A 14,508-nucleotide genomic window follows, 5' to 3' on the forward strand; every position below is an offset into this window, starting at 1 on the left:
TCTCCGTCTCTGTCCAAAGAGTAAATAAATGACACCAAGCTTTATTCAAGGTGGCTGAGCTGATTCTTAATGGGGAGCCCATGCAGTTCCCGACAGACCTGGAGGGGGCCAAGAGGATGAGGGAAGAGATGGCCAAAACACTCATTGATAATTCAGGTAGGTGTGAAACAGTTTTATCGTACATAGGCCTAACTATTGACTACACTGTAAGTTCAACTGACATGTTTTTAACAGATCCACTGGCAGAGCTCTGTCATTACTGTGGGGAGGTAGAGACTGGAGAGAGCCGCCACGTTGATTGGGTAAAACATTTAGCTGCTTTGTAAAATAATAAGCTTTGTCATTAAATACACTGTCTAAATGAGTTATGATTTCATTTATTTCAGATTGAGTGTTCTGCATGTTACCGGTGGTACCACCAGGAGTGTGTGGGGAGGTCCCCTCCGTTGGACCAGGATTACATGTGTCCTGCATGCCAATAGGTAATGTAAATTCTTTGCTAGGCACCTTTGCTCTCAAGAGTGGGTTACTGTATGATTTTCATGTGCACATTTTCTTTTTCAGATCATCGGTTCCAGCCATACACAGACACACACACACACAAATAAATTGGATTAGCACTAATGGGGGATAAAAATGGGATGAAAAATCAGAGAAAAAAAAAGAAAAGAAAAAAAAATAGACACACACACACAAACACAAACAAACAAGCGGCTGTGGCTCAGGAGGTAGAGCGCGTCGTCCACCAACCAGAAGGTCGGTGGTTCGATCCCCCCAGCTCCTCCAGTCTGCATGTCGAAGTGTCCTTGGGCAAGACACTGAACCCCAAATTGCTCCCGATGGTTGTGCCAGCACCCTGCGTGCAGTTGGCCGCCTTCGGTGTGTGAAGGGGTGAATGTAGGCACATTGTAAAGTGCTTTGGATAAAAGCGCTATATAAATGCAGTCCATTCCATTTACCATTTACCAAACAAAACACAACAACTTTGACTCTGAGGAAGACAGTTCACCTGTCGAAACGTCAGTCAGCCCCTAAATGAAAAGAACGTGCAGACTAAGAGTGCTCCAGTCTTCTTACTTTGGGTACATGCCCAGGTAAAACCTTTTTCAAAACACAACAATGTTTTTCCTCATCTCTAAGGTCTCCCATGGATTGTTATGTACAAATATTTTACTGCAAAAATGGTTAAATTGATAGATATTGTTATACACCCCAAAACAAAGAGGTTGATGGCTCGATCCCCAGCTTCTCCAGTCCACGTCCATGGTTTGATTCCCAGCATCTCCAGTTGAAGTGTCCTTGGGCAAAATACTGAATCCCAAATTGCTCCAGATGGTTGCGGCAGCACCCTGCATGGTAGATAGCTGCCATTGATGTATGAATGTGTTAATGCTGACATCTTATTTATTTATTTATTCGATGCATTCTCCTGACACATTGTCAGCACCATGATGTTAAACTATTTCAAAACAAAGACATTTGAGTACCAATATTTATTTAAATAAAAAATATTAAATAACTGTTAAATAATTGTTTTGTTTTGAGTTTTTTCTGGGTGCTGTGGGTGAACTGTTATGTAGCCTACTACACTGACTGTAAAATATTGTATCCGTGATATGGAATCCTGTCCGTATTAATTTTATATAGGCTAGTATCCTAATAATTAGGAAGTATTTACTATTCTCTGAAACATCTCCAAGTGCAAGCAGCTGCAAGTTATCTGGTGGACCTGAAATTTGAGTCACATTGCTTATCCCTTGTGGTGCAGATTGATTAAAAAAGGTATTGTGTCTTTGTAGCATTTTGCAGTTGATGACTGTCATGAGCTCAGCTGCCTATAAGAACAGAATTAACTCAGTGCAGTAGTCTGACTATGGCTACTGTTCTGTGAAACAAATTTCTAATGATAGTAGCCTAGTGCCTTAACAACCTTAACTTTGCAAGTTAATCCAAGCAATAAACGAGGAAACACTGTATGTAGGCTATAGTGTCGATCAGCTGTTCATTTCTCACTATTTGATATTGGAGGAACATCACTTGTTGATGACCGTCCTGAGCTCCGCAGTGTGTCTTCTTTTCTATTTGTGTGTGAGATCAAATCCCCCCTGTGCGTTTTATTTTCTTCCTTTTTTTCTGAAACTTTCTAAATGCGGCTGATGACTGTCACGAGCTCCGCTGCATTAAATAACTTGCACGTCAAAATCACAATCAAATGAATATTTATTAAAATGACAGTTACAATGGGCACATACATTTATGATCAGGCATTCGCGAGGGCAGCCAAACCTTTTTCTGAGAGCTGCCGCCGCCCAGCTCCGCCCCCGCGTTGCCACAGTATCCACTGACGCATCGCGAGTTAACTTGAAAGCCAGTCAATCCAGAACACCGGGCGGCCCGGGCCTCTAGCAGCAGCAGACTCCGGGCCTCCAGCAGCAGGCTTTGAGATCTTCTGATCTTCTTTGTAGATGATGAGAGCTATCAAGCCCAGGCCGGCTGTAGCTCCTACAGCGAGCCCTATGAACCCATGTCTTCCCAACGGCACGTTCATCTTTCCCCACACTGACTGTCACCACACGGGGATGATGTCGACAATAAGGCGTAACGTTATATAACAACTTAAAGTCCCTGGAAACCAGAAATATTTTATTATTATTTAGCATTTTGAGTTCATCACATCACAGGAGCCTATGTTAATAAGCCACCAGCCAAATTTGAACGATGATGAACGTCGCAAAGTATATAAATTTAGGTTTGACAGTCTGGCAAAAGTAATGAGAATCGATTATTTTTTAGAGTGTATTTTCTCCCGCGGAATGTGTGGGCGTGTCCCATCTGCAGCAGCCTCCGAGAGAGAGAGAGCGCGAGACAGAGGGGGGGAGGGAAACGGAGAAAGAGAGAAAGAGAGATCGACACGTGTGTGTGTGTGAGTGTGTGTGTGTGTGTTCGTTGCTCGGAGAGGGACTCTTGCTGCGACTGCACAGCGTGTGTGTGTGTGTGTATGTGTGAGTAACCTCGCGTCACCACCAGGCTGTGTGTCTCTCTCTGTGCTCTCTCTCACACGAGAGAGAGAGAGAGAGAAGAGAGAGAGAGAGAGCAGCATAGCACTCGGCACAGAGTGGGAGGCAGACGGACACTGAGGGAGCGCTGTCACTGGGGGCAAAGAACGGACAAAAGGAGGGGCAGATTGCGCACGTGTGAAAAAGGTTATATAGAGCTTATGACGTCATAAGCTCCTGCATTTTAGCACCTCGCGCACTGCTCTCCTCAATGAGGAAGTATCTTGTAGAATCTTGTAGAAAAGTGTCGATTTTAAGGCTTTGGGTTGAAAGTAATGTATAATAATTTCGGAGGCAGACAACTAACATAAGACCCTAAATAACATAGTTAGAACGTTTTTGTGGATTTTGGTTTCCAGGGACTTTAATACCTGAACACTTTTCATGCCGTTAACCATGGCTGCTTGCACTGCTGTCGAGTCTCATCATGCTAGCGGTATGGCTTGTGTACTTTGGGAATATTTTTGATACGACGTTCAAGATAATGACTGCTAACGAGTTAGCGTTATAGCCTAGACGTCACTAGCCTTTCGAGGATAAAACGTGAACGTAAACATACACAGTTCACGTTGATCGAGCTTGGTAGGTAAAATGTTGATTATTTTCCTTCGGTTCTCTCCAGAAATGTTGATGACAGGCTCTCCGCAGCAACCAGGCTGGGCACGGGGTCGCACTGCAATCCTTCCAACAGCAACCTGGATACTCTGCTCTTCACCTGCTCTCCTTCCTCAAACGGCAGACCAAACACCATCAAGCCCACTTCTGGATTGAACTCTGCAGTCGTTGCTTTACTAGTGGTTTGTTCCACTTGTTCAACCCGAGCCCTCAATATACCAACTTCAATATCCACACTTCTTTCCAGTGCAATGATTTTGTTCTCAATTTCCACTTTAAGCTCGTGGTGACTCTCCTTTATGAGCTTCGTCATTGAATCACGCAGTTTATCAAACTTACTACTGAAGCTTTCGTCCAGAGAAGTAGTCAATGCACTGATTTTTCCATCAAGCAGCTTCTCCAGGTTATCATTCATTCCAGCGATACGTGCATTTCATTTCTTTAGCTCTTGCATGACATCCTGGTTCATTGATCGGCGGCATTGCTTCGCAGCTGTATTTTCTTTTGTTTCTCGCCCATCGTTGCAGGGTATTAACGGATTCTTCCGCAGATGGGTCGTTTAAAGTATACTTTATTTCTAGGCTTTGATTAAACCACATAAAAGTTCGATATCAGGCGTTTATATCGGAAAAAGAATTTTGAACAAACCGCTCGCGTTAACAAGCGTCCTGACCCGGAACCGGATCTACCGGCTACTGTATTTTATTCTTTTATTTATTTATATATATATATATATATATATATATATATTTTTTTTTTTTTTTTGCAGTGCAGCAGCTTAAACGTTAGACGTCTCTGGGGAAGGTGAGTCATCACTAACGGCCTCTGACTGGTAGGAAAGTGCTGTAACTTTGGCTAATGGCTGTAATAGCTCTTCTGAATGGCTGTAATGACACCAGAGGGCAGAGGTGGCTGTCATGCAGCAGTGTTAAGTGAAAGCAGAAAGATAAGTGAAAGCGTCTCTCCTCCCAAAGCACTGGAAGCAGAAAGATAAGTGAAAGCGTCTCTCCTCCCAAAGCACTGGAAGCAGAAAGATAAGTGAAAGCGTCTCTCCAAGCACTGGAAGCGACTCTTGAGAAAAAAACAATCAGAGGCATCATGGGGACCAATAACAGAGAGCACCGTACAGGAACAATTACACTGTCTGAGGAGAAAGGCGTGTTTAGTTCAAACGCATGTTTTGCGTTGACAAAACACAGAAAATGCATTGATGGAGCAGATGATTGGAAACGTGTCAGCCACTCTCAGCTTCCCTAAAAACTCTGCCTGTTACAAATGACACAATGTTTTTCTTATCATTTCCCACTAAGACCAAATGTGCCAAAGAAATCAAATTGAACGTGCATTTTAAATAGAGGGAACGGAGACACAGTCAGTCCGTGGTTAGAGGGTCAGATAAGGAGCTGGAGTGAAGCCTGTGAAAACACACACATGCACACACGCACACAGTCACACACACACACACAGCCTTTCAGATACAAGCAGTCATCGATTTAATGACTGATTGTTATCGAGGGTCACGGCTCTGGAGCCTAAGCCAGCATGGAGTCCAGACTGAGCCGCGGACGAAACAGAACATGAGTTTATGTATTCAGGATGCTTTACCAGGCTATGAAATAAGGCCTGTGGTTAACTCATTCCCCGCCAAGGTTTCGGACCATTTTCTCTGATCTTCCGGGACCCACAGAATATTTTCTTCTGCGACTATAGCTGTGTTTCCATTACAGTTTTTCGCAAAATAATTGCGATATTTCTACAACTTCGACAATGTACAATTCCACGTTTCCATTGAAGTTGAGTTTGGACTGACGGCGCACACACCTGAACGCAATTCCCCGTTGCAGCAGCTGCCACAGTGTTTACGCATGGGGATCTGCCCCAAATCCCGTCCCCTGCATGCTCAAATCCAACCAATGGTCATTGCAAATCACCACATGAAGTTACAACGCATATAAACAAGCCTGATTATCAATTCAAAAGAAAATGAGTGTCAACATGTTGCTGGCTGCGGCGAATGCAGTGAGCACGACAGGAAAAAAGGTAGCCTACTGCGCGCACACAGACAGGCAGCCTGTCACCATGGACCGATTTCTGTCATTAACTCATTGAGTGCCAAGGACGGACATGTTCGTCATTTCAAATAGTAACGTAGAGTGCCAAGGACGGACATGTTCGTCAATTGCGTTTTTTGACGGTGGGGCGTCGATCAAAGCCTTCTGCCTCTGATGTACAAATATTATAGCTATTGGATGTGTCTAACCTATTTTACAGAACCCTTAGGTGGCGACAGTGCTCTCCACATAACAGAAAGGCAAGGAAAAAACAAAGAAGAAGTCGTTATGGAAACGGAAATCGCATCGCATCCGTATGCATCGATATGCTGAAGCACGTTACTGCAGCTGTGCCTGCAGCAGCCAATCTGCTCCCACAATTGAGCCGGACAGCACATCCGCACATCCACACCGTGGAGTTGTTATTATTCTCAACTGGAAGCATCGTTGCCGGTGACAAACACACGCGGAACGCTGTAAAAAAGCAGGATGTCGATGTCCCTTCACTGTGCGCACAGCAAACTCAGCAGAGAGCCACCACAGACAGGAGGAGGAGTGTGCAGTTGAGGCGAGGCGGGGCGGGGCGGGGCGGGGGGGGGGGGGGGGGGGGGGGGGCACGCAGAGCAGCGCGCAACACCCAGACAGACCCAGGCAGCAGGACAGGATTGACAAACGCAAGCCAGAATATCCGATGCCCACCAGCAGCAAATCAAGACCAGCAAGAAGCTGCAACCAGCAGCGCACGCAGGGGCCAGCGCTGCTGGTTGTAGCTAAAAAATATTATTCTGCCAAACAGAATTCCCTGGCCTTCACTGTTTTATTGAAGGAAATTATTTTTGAGGTGTGACTACTGATGGAAAGGATTTCTCTGTACCTCGTTCAACCTAATTAAAAACAGCTCACTCCAATCAGAAGGTGTGACATATGTTAATACCTTTCCAGTGTGTCCAATCATTCCAGATATATGAAAAATCAATACAACAAGCAATTCTGATATTTAGAACATTATTTTATATAGAGGATTTAGCATATTCAGTACAAAGACAGATCAAGTATTTATATTACCCATTCAGAGATCTCTGAGGTGGATTTTCCAGTGGTCTCTCCCTCACAGCAAAATATGTAGCAGGTCAAGAAAAAGACCCTTGCAAACCGACCCCTCCCTTATCTTTTGCGTGTCCTTTTAAACTACATTTCCTTTGGGGGCGTCTGTCTTCCGGTATGGTTCCTCCTCCATCTAGTGTCATCCTTCACTGCTGTGCTGGTATTGGTTGGTCATATGATCTCTCCCTTCTGTCACTCCTATTTGGCCGGCTTCTCCCCCTCTTGTCCACATCCTGTGACCTGGCTTCCACTGGAGGTCACACACTAACCTTCTCCTTGAAATAGTTATCTATTGGTTCCTATCTACCAAAGCAATTGTCAACATATTTACTTTAAATTCCTATTTTCAACTTATAATTTGGGTCAGCTAATTTAGCTATTTTCCTATTAAAGTCCTAGTTTAGAACATTATGTAAGGTTATTGTTAGACTAAATAAACTTAAACTATATTCTGGATATGAATCAAATTCAGCTATATTTGGGCTAATCCCAGTCTAAACTGGATTTAAACATCTTACAGTTCAGACTTACTATCTCTTTAGTCTAAAACCACTCTATGAGTGTAAAAAGAGAAGAGATAGTTTCAAAAGTTAAATTCAACAAAACAGAGAAAAACTCACCCTGTTTAACCTGGATGAGAAACTCTTATCAATTACCACTTATCCACTAATTCGACTATACCTTTATTTTCCATTTGCTTACAATAATAACCATAGGCTATTATTTATCTAAATATGATAGCACTCTCCTATCGTGCAGCAAGTGGGACAAATTGAAGTTATTCAAAACACAGAAATACAACATCAGACTGATCTAAACACACTCTATTCTCATAAGATAACCAATATATATTCTGCTGAGCATCCAATATTCCCAAAGACCAACGCCGAGCCGTCTGAGATTCGAACCCGGAACCTCTCCTCACATGGGCTGTGTCCTTGAGCCTGTCCTCATTTCTGGGGGAAAAAGGTTAGCACATCGAATGTATAGTCTAAACTTTATTTCATATCAGATATCAAAACCCACTCAGTCAATCAGTAGGATATATATGAATACAATGTTATGATCCTTCTCACTAAAACTTTGCATCCTGTGGTGCTTTGTGGAATGTGTCTCCCACCTCCTCTGTTGATGCTCTGCAGCCATTTGTCTTTAGAGAAAGCCATAAACTCTGTGTTGTTTTCCAGTCCCTATCCCAAAGTGACTAAGTGACTGAGCAGAGACATTAAAATGTCCTTTTGTCGGCTGATCTCCGTGACCTCTGCCCCGACCATATCCTAAATGACCGTCCTTGTGCAGCTTATCCGTTTCCCAGACCTGCCATAAACAGCACTAAACCTTCTAATGGTTAATTCCCATGGTCAACACGTCTCCTAATGGAAATGAAGAAAGTTCATCATTACACAAACTCAGCCGCTCCTCCAATGACCTAGAACAGAACATTTAAACATAATTAAAGATATATTTGAATTAACAAATGACAAGATCATCTCTTTAATTGCATATTTTCATATCAGCATGTAGGGCCGCCATGCTGAAGTATCTGCCTCTTGTTGAGTCCAACCTGGGCCTATGGAGAAATGTTTGATCAAAATACCATAGATTGGGGAGAGAAATCTATCAATCCCCCTTTTCACATCTCCAATAGAGATGTGAAACCACCTGCTCGTCTCATTACTCCAGTTCCATTCCTCCCTGCAACATTAACACTGTGATTTGAGTTATTTTAAACATATTCTTCAACTTACCCACTTCAACTTGGCTCCTTATTGAATCTAACATAACCCCCAGTTGAAACCCCCCTAACGACAACATTCAGTTCATTTAGTAGCATAACTGTTCCCATATTTTTCCTGGAACCCACTTAGACAACATTAAACCTCAGCACAAACACAACTTAACCCCATTAATGCATGTATTCCTTTCCAAATTCGTCATATTTTGGTTGCCCCCTTGTCCCAATTTGCACCCATATAAGTGCATAAGACTATTTGCTTAGATCGCACTATGCAAAAATGAAACCCACATACTCAAGATTGGACCTGTGCTGCAAACATTTGATTTCACAATGTGCCTGTATTTTAGACAAAATAATTTCTTCTATTTTTATTAGTACAACAAATACGCACGTACGGCAGATAATGTTTGAGATACTCTGTGAGTACATATTCAATTGTTTACTTTTATAATTTGATTGCAATGCACCTCATAAACAAGATGGCTCCTTGAGTCTGCCTTTCAAGTTTACAGATTTCGTGTACATGTCTTGAGTGGGTTGGATGAATTCCCAAAAAAAAACAACTGCTTTAAGAGCTAGCTTATTGGGGTGGGTCAGTCCCCAGACTGAGGCAAAACAACAATACTCTAAATGCAAACTCAAGTATAATCTCGTCCTCAGAGGAGGCCATTGACTTATTTATAGATACTTTTGAAAACATCTCCAGCGTACTTTAAGTGTAAATTTAACTATGTGTAGCTTTTCTCAAACGGAAAAATGATGGTGTATCTTACCTGGGTCTGAGCTAGTTCTTCTATAGGGACGACAGAGAGAATTTTCAAGTTAATCAACAAACCCTTCATTTATGCAAAGTTGTCAACTAAACAAACTCATTATATAACTATTGTTCCTTTATGTGTCACTGCAAACTTTCTATTCAGTACGTATTACTATATAATGATGTGCAGTATTCAGTGTTCCCCACTTCTGTACTTCCAGTCCAATCTATTTTATTTTTCATAATTTATTATATCTGAGTCAGTGTGTTTTTTGCTGAGATTTAACCTTCCATCTGGGTCCATTCTATATTCTACGCATTCATTCACCATGCATTCCACAATGTATGGGGACCCCCCTTTGGTCTAAATTAATCAAACAACTATCAATAATCATCAGATCAATTGACACCTCAAACGAATAATCATTAATGAACCCTCTCCGCCAATCGATCCACACTGAAACTCCAGTAGGCTACCCCTACCACAAATGATGTCATCAAGAATGTTCCAAAACTGAACAGACATCGTTTCACATATCACAACCACACCGACAAAACACAGCACCATTTCGCCAATCTAAATATTATAATCAATGCTTTCATTCTCTATAAAAACAATGAACGTTCACGCCCCATACTATCAGCATTGTATTCCCAACCATCCACATAAAATCCCACATTACACAAACTTCATCACTCATACAGTAACATAAAATCCTATCTATCTCAAATTATCACACTCAAATCAACTCAAACATGGAACTTATAGCCTACATAATCAGCCAAAGCAACGCTGCCCTGATGTAATGCCTTGCTCAAGGAGCCTATACTACCCGAGCAGCCCCCCTTGGATCAAACTGTACATTACCAAAGTAACGCGAGACACACTCAATCACAAACATACATACGGTACATACATGCTCTCCCCTTTCCGCGCACACACACACACACACTCTCCATTCTCCTATCAGCACAGGCATACAGACACACACATTCACCTCAAACAACACAGCGCCTCAAACCCCCCTCCCAAGAACAACAAACATAGCGTTTTTCCAAGCGGTCCACATCCAGACCTAGACGCCGTTCCATCCGGACCGAGCCCTATAACAAACAAATCATTAAATAGTTACATTTTCACGGAGCGTCTTCATTCTAACCGGCACAGGCTTTTCTAGCCTTTACGGTACTACAGGTTTATCTGTCAGGAAGCTCACAGACCAATGCATACACTTATCTCATCACACGTGATGCTGCTCAGCCAATCTACAAGTGAATCGATTCTGCCTGCTACTGCTTTACAGAGTTAACACATAGACGGACGGAGGAGAGGCAAAACTCAGAGAAATGCGAAAAGTGTGATGCGATCCTGATCATCTGTCTACATGGAAGCGCCACACATGAGCAAACACACACACACTCAAATCCAGACTGAGGGCACACACTGCCCATCGAGATGCGAAGTTTGCTTTGCTTGCGACCAACAGATAAAAGACAAACAAACAGACAGACAGACAGACTAACAGGCAGACAAAAACTAAATAAAGGTTGTCGATGTCTGTTTTGATTTAACAGTCAATCGTTTACTATAGTTACTACAATACTGCGGTGTTGATTTTCAGACTCGCTTTTGTGCATAGCGTGACTTATTTCATGCAATATTAATCCCGGCTCCATGGTCGTTTTACTGTAAGCGTGAGCTGACTTCACGACTGCCTACTGACGCCCGTGTTGCAGGACGGCCTAGCCGCAAATTTAGGGTGCAGGGCGTAGGCCAGACCGAGGGAAAAGATCCCACGTTTTGGCCAAAAAACATGTTATTCACGCAGTTTGATCAAATATCGATTCCTCAGAATTTGCTTGCCAAAGGCTCTTATTTTAAAATAACATTACCTCAGTGATCCCGCGCATGCAGCCAAATATAATCAATAATCTAATAGGCTATTTGGTAACGGCAAGCCTAATGCTCAGTGAAATAGCCAAACATCGCTTAATACTCGAATTGTTCTCCAATAAATTGAATAATTTGGAGGTCACATTCCATGACCAAATTTGCCATTTATTAACAATATTAGGCTATCTACAATTCTCCGCCTGCCAGACGGGGCGGCGTTTCCTCACAGACTTCTCCTGCCACATTCCAGAGCCCACTCAGACAGTAAAAGTGCCAGCACCATCACAGCCGTGGCCATTTGCCTGCACCCGGACCCTTGGTTAGAAGCTGCGCGCATCAACTTGTGGTGTATTTTTCCACAAACAGTTTTTTCATAAGCGTCAAAATATGGTTGATTCTATTTATATACTATACTCTTACATATTACCGTTTCACTGTGACAGGCGTCCCTGCACAGTGAATTTAAAAATCATTTACATTCATTCTCTTCTTCTCAAACTTACAGCAAAGTTATGGATCATAAAGCAGTATAACACAAAAATACAAAGGAATACTAACCCAACGTGACCTAATCTTGCATTAAATTCACCTTGTTGTTTGAATTTATAGCATAAACCTTTGTGTCTAATTCACATAGCAACATAAATTGGAAGAATCTAAAATTCAACTCAAAATATGGATTTTAATATTACTATTATTAGACAATTCTGTGTTATTTCTTCCCCATTAAAAATAATCTTTTATGATCTTCTCTATAGCTGATTTTTCACAATTCATAATATAGCAAAACCTTCAGAAATATATTACAATAAAACGCAAAAACCTGAGCCTTAATGCTCTCTGTATAAAACGGACTCCCCCAGAACACGCCGGTTCTGTATAAATAACACATTTTGCTATGGTCTTGGAAAATTAGTATTATCATAATAATAATGTACTATTCGCCTCACATGCATTCGGTCTGACAATGGTCTTGAGATTAATCACTTCTCTCACACGTGCTCGGTCATGGGCAATGGTCTTGGGGTTAATTACGACCCTCACACGCGCTCGGTCACTTTACAAATCTTTCCAAAATATCAAAACACGTGTTAGACCAGCTTTGTACAGGTTCCTAAATTTGATTGATAAATTACAGCATTTGTGGAATCCAGTTAGTGTAACAATAATTTAGAATAGCCAATGCAGATATTTTTATGAAAAAGGTAATCCGTAAACCCTTTATTGATATTTTCCCGGGATGTTAAGCCACTGTTTTCCTGAAATGCTTGATCAGAATGCTTGCTTTTTCAAAATATGGATCATAATCACGTCGGGGTACACCATTTGATGGAAAGGATTTCTCTGTACCTCGTTCAACCTAATTAAAAACAGCTCACTCCAATCAGAAGGTGTGACATATGTTAATACCTTTCCAGTGTGTCCAATCATTCCAGATATATGAAAAATCAATACAACAAGCAATTCTGATATTTAGAACATTATTTTATATAGAGGATTTAGCATATTCAGTACAAAGACAGATCAAGTATTTATATTACCCATTCAGAGATCTCTGAGGTGGATTTTCCAGTGGTCTCTCCCTCACAGCAAAATATGTAGCAGGTCAAGAAAAAGACCCTTGCAAACCGACCCCTCCCTTATCTTTTGCGTGTCCTTTTAAACTACATTTCCTTTGGGGGCGTCTGTCTTCCGGTATGGTTCCTCCTCCATCTAGTGTCATCCTTCACTGCTGTGCTGGTATTGGTTGGTCATATGATCTCTCCCTTCTGTCACTCCTATTTGGCCGGCTTCTCCCCCTCTTGTCCACATCCTGTGACCTGGCTTCCACTGGAGGTCACACACTAACCTTCTCCTTGAAATAGTTATCTATTGGTTCCTATCTACCAAAGCAATTGTCAACATATTTACTTTAAATTCCTATTTTCAACTTATAATTTGGGTCAGCTAATTTAGCTATTTTCCTATTAAAGTCCTAGTTTAGAACATTATGTAAGGTTATTGTTAGACTAAATAAACTTAAACTATATTCTGGATATGAATCAAATTCAGCTATATTTGGGCTAATCCCAGTCTAAACTGGATTTAAACATCTTACAGTTCAGACTTACTATCTCTTTAGTCTAAAACCACTCTATGAGTGTAAAAAGAGAAGAGATAGTTTCAAAAGTTAAATTCAACAAAACAGAGAAAAACTCACCCTGTTTAACCTGGATGAGAAACTCTTATCAATTACCACTTATCCACTAATTCGACTATACCTTTATTTTCCATTTGCTTACAATAATAACCATAGGCTATTATTTATCTAAATATGATAGCACTCTCCTATCGTGCAGCAAGTGGGACAAATTGAAGTTATTCAAAACACAGAAATACAACATCAGACTGATCTAAACACACTCTATTCTCATAAGATAACCAATATATATTCTGCTGAGCATCCAATATTCCCAAAGACCAACGCCGAGCCGTCTGAGATTCGAACCCGGAACCTCTCCTCACATGGGCTGTGTCCTTGAGCCTGTCCTCATTTCTGGGGGAAAAAGGTTAGCACATCGAATGTATAGTCTAAACTTTATTTCATATCAGATATCAAAACCCACTCAGTCAATCAGTAGGATATATATGAATACAATGTTATGATCCTTCTCACTAAAACTTTGCATCCTGTGGTGCTTTGTGGAATGTGTCTCCCACCTCCTCTGTTGATGCTCTGCAGCCATTTGTCTTTAGAGAAAGCCATAAACTCTGTGTTGTTTTCCAGTCCCTATCCCAAAGTGACTAAGTGACTGAGCAGAGACATTAAAATGTCCTTTTGTCGGCTGATCTCCGTGACCTCTGCCCCGACCATATCCTAAATGACCGTCCTTGTGCAGCTTATCCGTTTCCCAGACCTGCCATAAACAGCACTAAACCTTCTAATGGTTAATTCCCATGGTCAACACGTCTCCTAATGGAAATGAAGAAAGTTCATCATTACACAAACTCAGCCGCTCCTCCAATGACCTAGAACAGAACATTTAAACATAATTAAAGATATATTTGAATTAACAAATGACAAGATCATCTCTTTAATTGCATATTTTCATATCAGCATGTAGGGCCGCCATGCTGAAGTATCTGCCTCTTGTTGAGTCCAACCTGGGCCTATGGAGAAATGTTTGATCAAAATACCATAGATTGGGGAGAGAAATCTATCACTACATTAGAAAAGATTAGCTTCAGAGTCAGTGATGTGCTTGAAATGTTTAATTTCACAAAAGGCCAATTATCTCAGCTTCTAGAAAAAA

Source organism: Poromitra crassiceps (assembly GCF_964638095.1).
Source record: "Poromitra crassiceps genome assembly, chromosome: 9".
In the NCBI taxonomy this organism is placed as follows: Eukaryota; Metazoa; Chordata; class Actinopteri; order Beryciformes; family Melamphaidae; genus Poromitra; species Poromitra crassiceps.